Below are 9,095 nucleotides of genomic sequence, written 5' to 3' on the forward strand. Positions count from 1 at the left end.
ATCCAATTAATTCAAACAATAGATGTATCAAGCACCTGCCATGTACATTGCTCGTGACATTCTAGACAACTTGCAAAGGTCACCTCTTCTTTCCTTTTCTCAGCAACTCTCTTCCCAAGAACTCATGATAAGCCAAGGAAGTGTTCAGAAAACCAGACAAAGGACAGAGGAGGGAGACGGATTCTAAGTCTGAGGCGTGCGCCCCACGGCCAGGTTGCTTGTTGAAAACCTGCTTCCATCTCTTCCTGTCCCTATGACTTGGGGCAAGTTACTTAGCTTCTGCAAGCCTCCGTTTCCCCATCCCTACGATAATCAATGCCACAGAAGTCTGCCAGGAGAGCTCAGCCCTTGGTTCATGTGCATCACTCATCACGGCCGCTGCTGTTAGAAGTAACCGCGGAGTCATTCAAGGTGGGCGCAGGAGCAGTAGTGGAATAGTCGAGCTGTGAAGACCAGGAGTGGCAGGTGCGGGGACGGTGGCAGCAGAAGTAACAGGAGCAGTAGCGGTCACCTAGTGGACATACCAGTATGACAATGGTGGTAGTATTGCCAAAATGGGCATGAGCGCCAGGGGCAAAGTAGAGCTAGGAGCCAGCCCCTCTTAATGCGGGGAAGGAGGGACAGGGTCCTACTCCTGGAGATTGGGAAGGAGAGGGGTCCACGTAGACAAGTTGGGAAGAAGAAATGAAAGGGCACAAGGCCCTAGAAACTGCTACTGATCAAATCCTTCTGGTCCTGGTGAGAATATGGCTCTGTCTTGGGGACAGCCTTGGGGTTATGGGAGCTGCGTCCCTCCCTCAACCTCCCCCGGGTGGCAGGAACGCTGATTGCTCCCAAACGTCCCAGAGCCCTGGAGCAGGCAGGGTCCTGGGCGTCTCAGTTCCCCATCCTCACTTATACACGGGGACACCGAGGCTCTGGGGGGATGTTGGGGGGGCTATCGCTGGGTAACAGGACAGGGGTGATGGCATACACTTGGGAACGTGCCTTCAGCCCCAGCGGGACATTCTTGGAGGGCTTGGCTTCTGTGGAAGGCCCAGCTCCGCGTCCCAGCTCCTCGGCTGCCAGAGGGGCGAGTCAGCAGCAGGCCTGGCACCCACCCAGGCCTCGGGAACTCGGTGTCCTGAGGATACAGTGGGCAGGACTTCCTGGGAAGAGCCTGAAGTGTCACAACAAGGGGGCGACGGGGCATCCCCAGGCTCTGCTCATCCAGAAGAATGACTAGAGACAAGTTCTTAGCCAGGACTGTCGCCAAGACTTCCACGGAAACCTCTGTCTTCTGACACTCTGGAGTATGGTCCCCACCAATCTTTCTGGCCTTCGATCCCACTAAGCAAGTGCTTACTCTTCAACTTGCCGCACCCCTGGGCCTCTACTCATGCCATTCCTTTTGCCTGAAATGCTCTTCCTCTTGCTTCTTTCTGCCCCAATTTCTACCCATCTTTTAAAGCCCGTCCCAATGATACCTCCTCCATGAAGACTTCCTAGGTTCTCCAGCCCTTGCTTTCTGGTCAGGACTCACTTTCCTTGCTTGTGCTCCCATGCCATTTGGTTCCAGCTGCTATGAGCATTCACTTTGACATGTCCTGAGCCCTACTCAGATTCACTGATCAGTCCCTGTCCTCAGAGAGCTTACAGTTTTCTGAGGCAGACAGAGGTTGAACCCTACCCTCAGCTTAGCCAAATGGGTAAAGGTCAGGGGGTTGGTAGGTGTGGGGATCTGCAGGTCCTCAGAGGAGACACCCCAATCCAGAAGGGCTTCCTGAGGGAGGATGCAGCCACCGTGTTCATTACCAAATGACATGGCGGATTGTTAGCGCCTAGTTTGTGACCCAGCCCATAGTAGGTGCCTTGGCCATGCTTAATTAACATTCACATTGAATAAGCAGCTGCTCACACATTGGCCAGCTCCCTGTCACCTGTATGGAAGAAACCTAAGCGGGAAGAAAAGCCTAGAAAACTCTTGACGGATCCCACAAGGCCCTGCCTACAAGGCAGTTCTGCTCTGTTTGGTTTATGATTCGTGGTGGATTCCAAGGTAGAAATGAAAAGACGGAATCTGAGGACTGCAGTGACATGGCTCACCAGGAAGTCTGGTCCCAAGAGAAAGGCGGGTGTACCAGAAAAAGCTAACACGAGGTCTCAAAACGCCCATCACAACCCGAGAAACGTCCAACACACACATTAGAAGGGATGGCTTTGGGCACCAAGAAAAACTGAAAGCAAAGTTGTCAGCCCTGCTGTGAGTCAGAAGAATCTGGGTGCGCTGAAACTGCTGATACTCGGGCCCCACCTGCAAACCAATGAATCCCGCGGGGTGGGGATCCGGATGCCGGGGTGGGGCTCCCCGGCCTTAAAGTAGCACTTGACATTCCCCAGGAGAGAAGGCAGAGCAGCGGGGAAGCCAATATGGGAGCGGGTTTCGGCAGACACGACTGGACGAAGGCAAGCTGTGTACTCAAAAGGTCAACGTCAGTCATCCAAGTTCAACTCTGCAAAACAGTGCAGAGGAAGGAAGCTGCAGAGAGTAGAGGACAGAGCACACGCTCTGGAGACAGACAGATGCCCACTACGTGGCTTAGTGGGTACCTGAGCTTGGCAAGACACTGAAAATCCCTGAGCCTCAGTTTCCTCATCTGTAGAACCAGTCCCAGGGCATCCCTTTGAATTTGAAATTATAAAGTGAAGTGGAAAAAGTGTCCCGTGTTCAGTAAATACTAACTCCCAACCCTCTGACATAGAAGGTTCCAGACGCATGAGGCATCGCTGTGTAACAGATGACATGTAACACCCTGACACGCTTATGTATCAACATTACTGTGTTGAGATGAAAACATCCAGCTCATAGGTAAGTCACTCCAGGATGGACGCTGGGGTAGACGGACTCAGCGGAAGCTGTTTATGTTTCTCCGAAGAAGAGCTGAGGTCCTGGAGTTTCAATCACCCCGGGTCCTTGGATTTCACCACTGACCAGGAGAGGCTCATCTTCACCAAAACACAGAGCTTGGCTTCAGGGTGCTTTATTTCCGCTTGCCGGACCTCATGCAGGCAGTTAGTGGGCGTGTCTCTGTGCCAGGTCCCGTGCCGGGCGTCAGGACGTGACCCCTACCATCCCCAAGCTCCTTGTCTATCGGGAAGCCCAGTGTGGCCGCCAAGACCCACCACACCTGGCACAAGAGGCCACGCGAGGTTTCGGAGGAGAGGAGCCAGGTGGCCTGCGGGTGCCAGTGGGTTATGTGGCTCTCTGTGCCCTGATCTAAAATCACCGTTCCAGGGCGCCTGGGTGGCTCAGTCGGTTAAGCTTCCGACTTCGGCTCAGGTCATGATCTCACGTTTGTGGGTTGGAGCGCCGCATCAGGCTCTGAGCTGTCAGCACAGAGCCCCATGTCAGGCTCTGTGCTGACAGCTAGCTCAATGCCTGGAGCCTGCTTCTGATTCGGTGTCTCCCTCTCTCTCTTCCCCTCCTGCTCATGCTCTGTCTCTCTCTGTCTCAAAAATAAATAATAAAACATTAAAAAAATAAATAAAGTAAAATCACCATCCCTCACAATGCCGTTACCAGCCCCCTCTTCCATTCTCCCATCTGTGGATGGGTAGGGGGCCAGACAGAAGTCAATCCAATAATCCCTGAAGGTTCCTGCTGGGGAGAATATTGTGGAATGAGTCCTCTGGCCCACATTCACATCTTAATTCAAGATTACATCAAGCACTGTTTGGAAAATTTCACAACAGGCCTTGGACCCATCTGGCTTTTCCTGCGCTGGGGGTGGGGGTAGGGTGGGGGTTGCAGGGAGAACAATGAAAAGATGAGTGTGTCACGTGGTAAAAGGAGAACTTTCTTCCTCATGATCCTCTCATCTCTGTTCCACCTCCATCCAGTGCGAGGCTGTCAGGCAGGGCGAGCCCCAGACTGGGCTGGGCCTCTTCCTACCCGGGCCTCAGTCTCTGCACCTGACAAATGGGGGCAAGTCCTCCTCTGTGAAATGTGCTGGGTAGAGCAGAGGGCATTGACACTTGGGCTTCCCAGGGCCCAGGGAAGCCTGTCCCCCACCCTCTTGGAATTCTAAATTTGTAGCAGATGGTTGGGTCCGAGAGGCCAGCTTGGCCGGGGCTGAGAGAATGTCACTCAGCTTCTGGGCACATTCGAGAGCAGCTCTGTGGCAGGAGCTGATGAGCTCCGTGATAAATGAGTCCCTAAATGAATCCTCGCATCATGAAGTGGAGTGTTTGTGGTTGGCCTTTCCAGGAGGCCAGGAGAGATGGAGGTTAGAAAGGGATGCAGGGATGCACTGACTGCCTGCGCACCGGCCTCCCTTCCTCCTGCCCTCCCTTCCACCAACATCTGCTGAGCCCCTTCTGCCGGCAGGGCCCTTCGATAGCTCAGAGACCACAGGGGTGAGGCCAAAGAGTCCCTGACCCCCAACAGATAGGAAGAACCAGCCGAAGATCAGTACTGTGACAGAGGGAGGCCCGGGGGGATGTGGGGGATGGGGAGGCTCCAGCCTGACCTGGAGGGTAGGGGTGGGGGCAGGGGGAAGGCTTCCTCTAGTAAGGCTTGCAGGACAAGCTCACCAGCTAGAAGTGAGCACTCCTGGCAGAGGGAGCAGCGGGGGCAAAGGTTTAGAGGAATCAAAGGGAAGCCTAGGGGGGACGCCTGGGTGGCTCAGTCAGTTGAGCATCCGACTTCGGGTCAGGTCAAGATCTCACCGTTCGTGGGTTCAAGCCCCACGTCGGGCTCTGTGCTGACAGCTCAGAGCCTGGAACCTGTCTTTGGATTCTGTGTCTCCCTCTCTCTCTGCCTCTCCCTTGCTCATGTTGTCACTCTCTCTCTCAAAAATAAATAAAACAAAAAAAGGGAAGCCTAGAGAGCTTTGGGCTAGGGTGTAAGAGGCAGGGGTGGGGGGCAGTGGGAAGGAGAGGACAGCCAGAGGGGTCAATAGAGCCTGGATGGCCTGACGTCCCAGCCTAGGGAGCTCAGACGTTATTCTGAGGCTCCAGGGAGAGACAGGGCAGGGTTTCCCCAAAGGGGATGTCTAGGGCCGAACTGGGGTGAGTGGGTCAAAGGGGCTGGTAGTAGGAGTAGGGGTGTGTGGAGGAGTGTCCCTGATTGCTCAACACTGATTTTATTTACTCCCCCAAGGATTGCTTCTTGAGGCCTGCTCACGTCCCTTCATAGCACCAGGCCAGCCAGCCCCTCGGCGGTGCACACGTGGTGCACACGCCTGGAGAACACGCAGGGGGAGAGCAGGGCCATGCTTGACAGAACTCCTTTGTGATGAGCCCTCTGGCCCCAGCGGCACAGTGCTCTGCTGCCCTCTAGTGAGGCCTGGAGCCGCACCCCTGCGGGGCCGCCAGCTCCCAAGATACTGAGTCCCACCCCCACTACCTCCTACCCCCCACCCCCACCCCAGCCACCTGCCAGACCTTCCTCCCCTCTGTCCCTCCCTCATCCGCGGGCGTCCCCACTGCTCCTAGGAAAAAGGTACAGTTCAGGACAGGCCCAGGACCGGGTGAGGAGGGGACAGGGACACAGACGGACTCAGCCCCAGCTGTGGGCACAGGCGGCGCCATGGTCAGTGAGGGGCACCGCTGGCTGGGGGTGCAGGCAGGTGTCTTTCACGTTCTCCAATGAACAGACAGAGATGGCGCTTACTCTTGTCACCAGCACCATGATCACAGCGGTGATGATGGTGGTGATGGTGGCGGCGATGGCGGGGATGGGAGGATCTGGGTGGGTAGTGGCGATGGGATCACCGAGGCGGCAACGGCAGGAGGACACAGAGGGGGGAGGAATGGTGGTAGTGGAGGTGGGCATGGGGGCTCAGATAGCCTTGGCCCCGACCTTGGTGCGGGTACACGCCGCTCCATCAGCACACACCCAGCAGGGAGAGTTCCGGATCACCGGAGAGCCACAAGTCTAGCTTACTAGATAAAGCCAGGTTCCAGAACACGGATGTCTTGATACATGAGAGAGTTCCAGAGGTTCCAGGTCCCCACAAAAGCTTACTATTGTCTGTTCACTAACGGATCTCAAGGACCGAGAAGCCTGGCACGTAGGGGAGGCTTTATAAAATCTGCGAAGGGCGTCTGGCTAGCTCAGTTCGTTAAGCGTCTGACTCTTAATTGTGGCTCAGGTCATGATCTCAGGATCGTGAGATTGAGCCCCGTGTCAGCAAGGAGGCTGCTTAAGACTCTCTCTTTCTTTCCCTCTGCCCCTCTCCCCTGCTCTCTCTCTCTCTCTGCTGAATGAACTCACAATCTAAAGTTAGCCACTGTTCTTACTCACTGTTGGAGAACAGAACTAGAATTTCGCTCTTGCTCATGGACACTGAGGCTGTACACATTCTGCCCCAGGCTGGGAATCCTTGTGCACACACCAGACAGCCGATCACAGCCATCACGCACCTATCTCTTGTCTTGGCATTTCTCTCAAAATCCCTTCAGTGGGGCTCAACTTGGTCCAGCTTGAAGATGGACAGCAATCTGATTAAGCCCTTTTGGGACATTTCTTTTAAGTTTATTTAGAGAGAGAGAGTATGCATGCATGCAAGTGGGGAAGGGACAGAGAGAGCAAAGGAGTGAGAGAGAATCCCAAGCAGGCTCTGTACCACGAGCGCAGAGCCCGACGCGGGGCTTAAACTCACGAACCATGAGATGATGACCTGAGCTGAAGTTGGACACTCAACTGATGGAGCCACCCAGGTGCCCCTCAGGGACAGTTAAAGGAACAACTTGTTCACTTACTGGGTTGACAGCTGGAAAGAGCCGAGAGCAGCTACAGCCAGTCCGTAGCTCTGGGTTGTGCTCAGTTCCGCCATTAACAGCTGCTTTCTCCCTAAAAAACCTCCCGGGCCCACCTCGCTCTTCTTCCATTTTTCATCTGTAAGACACAAGGAGTCATTCTTGTCCTAACCACCTCGAGGATTTTTTAAAAATGTGTAACAGATTAAGGAACTTCACAGTTGATAGAAATCTTGGAGATCATCTAGGGACTTTTATTTTTACTTCTTTCCAGTTTATGAATCACTTTCATTAACACTGTCTCACTGAAACCTCAGAATAACTATGGGAAATCATTAATCTCTGTTGATAGGAAGGAAACAGGTTAAGACTTTTTTTCTTTTTTTAAATGTTTACTTATTTGTTTTTGAGAAAGATCGAGAGTGAGTGAGCACGAGCTGGGGAGGGGCAGAGAGACAGGGAGAGAGAGAATCCCAAGTGGGCTCTGTGCTGACAGCACTGATGTGAGGCTCGAACTCACTGTGAGATCATGACCTGAGCTGAAATCAAGAGTCAGCCGCTTAACCGACTGAGCCACCCAGGTGCCCTGAAAGGTGGAATTACTTGCTCAACTAACAGAGCTGGGGACAGTGACTCTTTGCTCTACTTAAGTCTCCGTATAGATCCAGCTAGAAGGCCCCATAATCAAAAGCTTAACTAGCTCTTGCTTGAACTCCTCCACGGCATGGGGAGCTCACTGCCACCTAAGATAAACCACTCCTTAGCTGGGTGATCGTTGGCTATCCTTAGTGGTGGGATAGAGCGTGTTTTATTGGTTGTTAAGGCGTTCATGCTAATGTGTGTCAGAGAGAAGAGAAGTTTCTGGAAATAGAGAACATACAGCAACAGCCCGTGCCTGCCTGATGGTGTCACTTCCCTGTTCATAACCCTTCAGTGGCTTCCTGGTTCCCTGAGGAGGGAGTCCAGACTCCGTGACGTGCCCTGCATGAGCACAGCCGAGCCTCGGCCCACCTCTGCATGCCTCACGCATCTCCCCACCCCACCCCACCCTTCCTGCAATGTTTTCTCTGCCAAGAACACCCTCACCCACCACCTTTACCTGCCTGCTCCTACGGGCCTCTCAACTCCACACCCCCCTCCCTGCATACTAGATTGTCCTTTCTTGTCTCCCTAACAGGACTCCGGCATTCCTTTGCGTTGGTGCCCAGCACGGACGCTGCCACTGACCGGGCACCCATGTGGCCCTCTCAGCCAGATCAGGAGAGGGTTAAACGACTCTGCTCTGGCCTTAAGTCAGCCTCGGCACTGGAGAAGCAGGTGGCCCAATGTTTAACCAGATTCTTTCCAGGCCTGTTCTCAGTTCTGCGAAGGAACTCAACCGGCCAGGTCTTCCTAGAGCTGAAACCTGGCCCCTCTCACCCCTTTTGAAGCCCTCCTCCCTGGGCCCCCTGACACCAAGTAGCTGGAGCCGGCCAGGGACGGGAAGTGGGGGAAGAAGACAACTCAGGTGGAGGAGGCATAGGTGCAGAGTAGGACCTGGTCGGTGCTCTGTCCAGGCCTTGGTGGGCCACTCCCATCCCTGCTTCCCTATCCCCACCGGTGTGCTCAGGAGGCTGGTCTGAGTGGTCGCTCCTGATAGGAATGGGCAAGAGCAAGGGTCCCTCAGACTCCAGAACCCCCCTAGCTCGGGGTACCCTCGCTGGAGAGAGACTTTTTCCACCACAGGTGGGGGTGGGTAAATCTTTAACTAGCTAGCTCTGGGCAGGCCCAAGCCTTTCCGGATGGCTGGCTGCCTGAGAAGGGGAAAGGGGGTGGGGGGTGTACGGGGTGCATAGCCAGTCCCAGCAGGGTGGGGAGAGAGAGGAACAAGACTCGGGCGGAGCTAACTCCGTGTGCAAAGCAGGACATGGAGGAACGCGGGTCTCCCGACGGGTAAGCGAAGTTCTGGGAGGTAAGAGGAGCCACTGGGCCCAGGGATGGTAACTCACGTTGCTGCCACAGGGACCCCGCGCAGAGCCTGGAGCAGGGGCCAGAGGGGCCAGAAACGCCCATCCAGGTGGTACTCAGGTAGGTATAGGTTGGTTGGGCGGGAGCGAGGTGGGGGTGGAGGGGGCGAGCGAGGACAGGCCAATGGCGTCATCGGGATGGGCACCTGCCTTCCCGATGGACCCCAGAGTGCGTCCCATGAGCGCGGCAGAGCTGCGTCGAGGGGAACAGAGCGCGCTGCACTGCTCGGGGACCCGGACTCTGCAAGTGAGGAATCCCACCCACCGACCCAGCCCCTCAAAAACCTACCCGGTGACCCCTCAGTCCCTTCCCCGGGGCAACCAGGTCCCAGGCCGCCCCCCCCCCCC

At 55.1% G+C, this 9,095-nt stretch overlaps 2 long non-coding RNA genes across 2 annotated transcripts; one reads left to right on the forward strand and one right to left on the reverse strand.

Annotated features, from left to right (window-relative positions):
- Nucleotides 1–2,801: 2,801 nt before the first annotated feature.
- On the reverse strand, nt 2,802–5,866 carry LOC115277016. The gene is made up of 2 exons (XR_003902166.1): nt 5,654–5,866; nt 2,802–2,985 (listed from the first exon to the last, which is right to left on the reverse strand). It is a non-coding gene; the product is annotated as an uncharacterized LOC115277016 (long non-coding RNA).
- A 2,734-nt stretch (nt 5,867–8,600) lies between these two features.
- On the forward strand, nt 8,601–9,009 carry LOC115276754. The gene is made up of 3 exons (XR_003902075.1): nt 8,601–8,673; nt 8,743–8,808; nt 8,916–9,009. It is a non-coding gene; the product is annotated as an uncharacterized LOC115276754 (long non-coding RNA).
- The last annotated feature ends 86 nt before the right edge of the window (nt 9,010–9,095 follow it).

The sequence above is a fragment of the Suricata suricatta genome, chromosome 13 (assembly GCF_006229205.1).
Source record: "Suricata suricatta isolate VVHF042 chromosome 13, meerkat_22Aug2017_6uvM2_HiC, whole genome shotgun sequence".
NCBI classification, from domain to species: Eukaryota; Metazoa; Chordata; class Mammalia; order Carnivora; family Herpestidae; genus Suricata; species Suricata suricatta.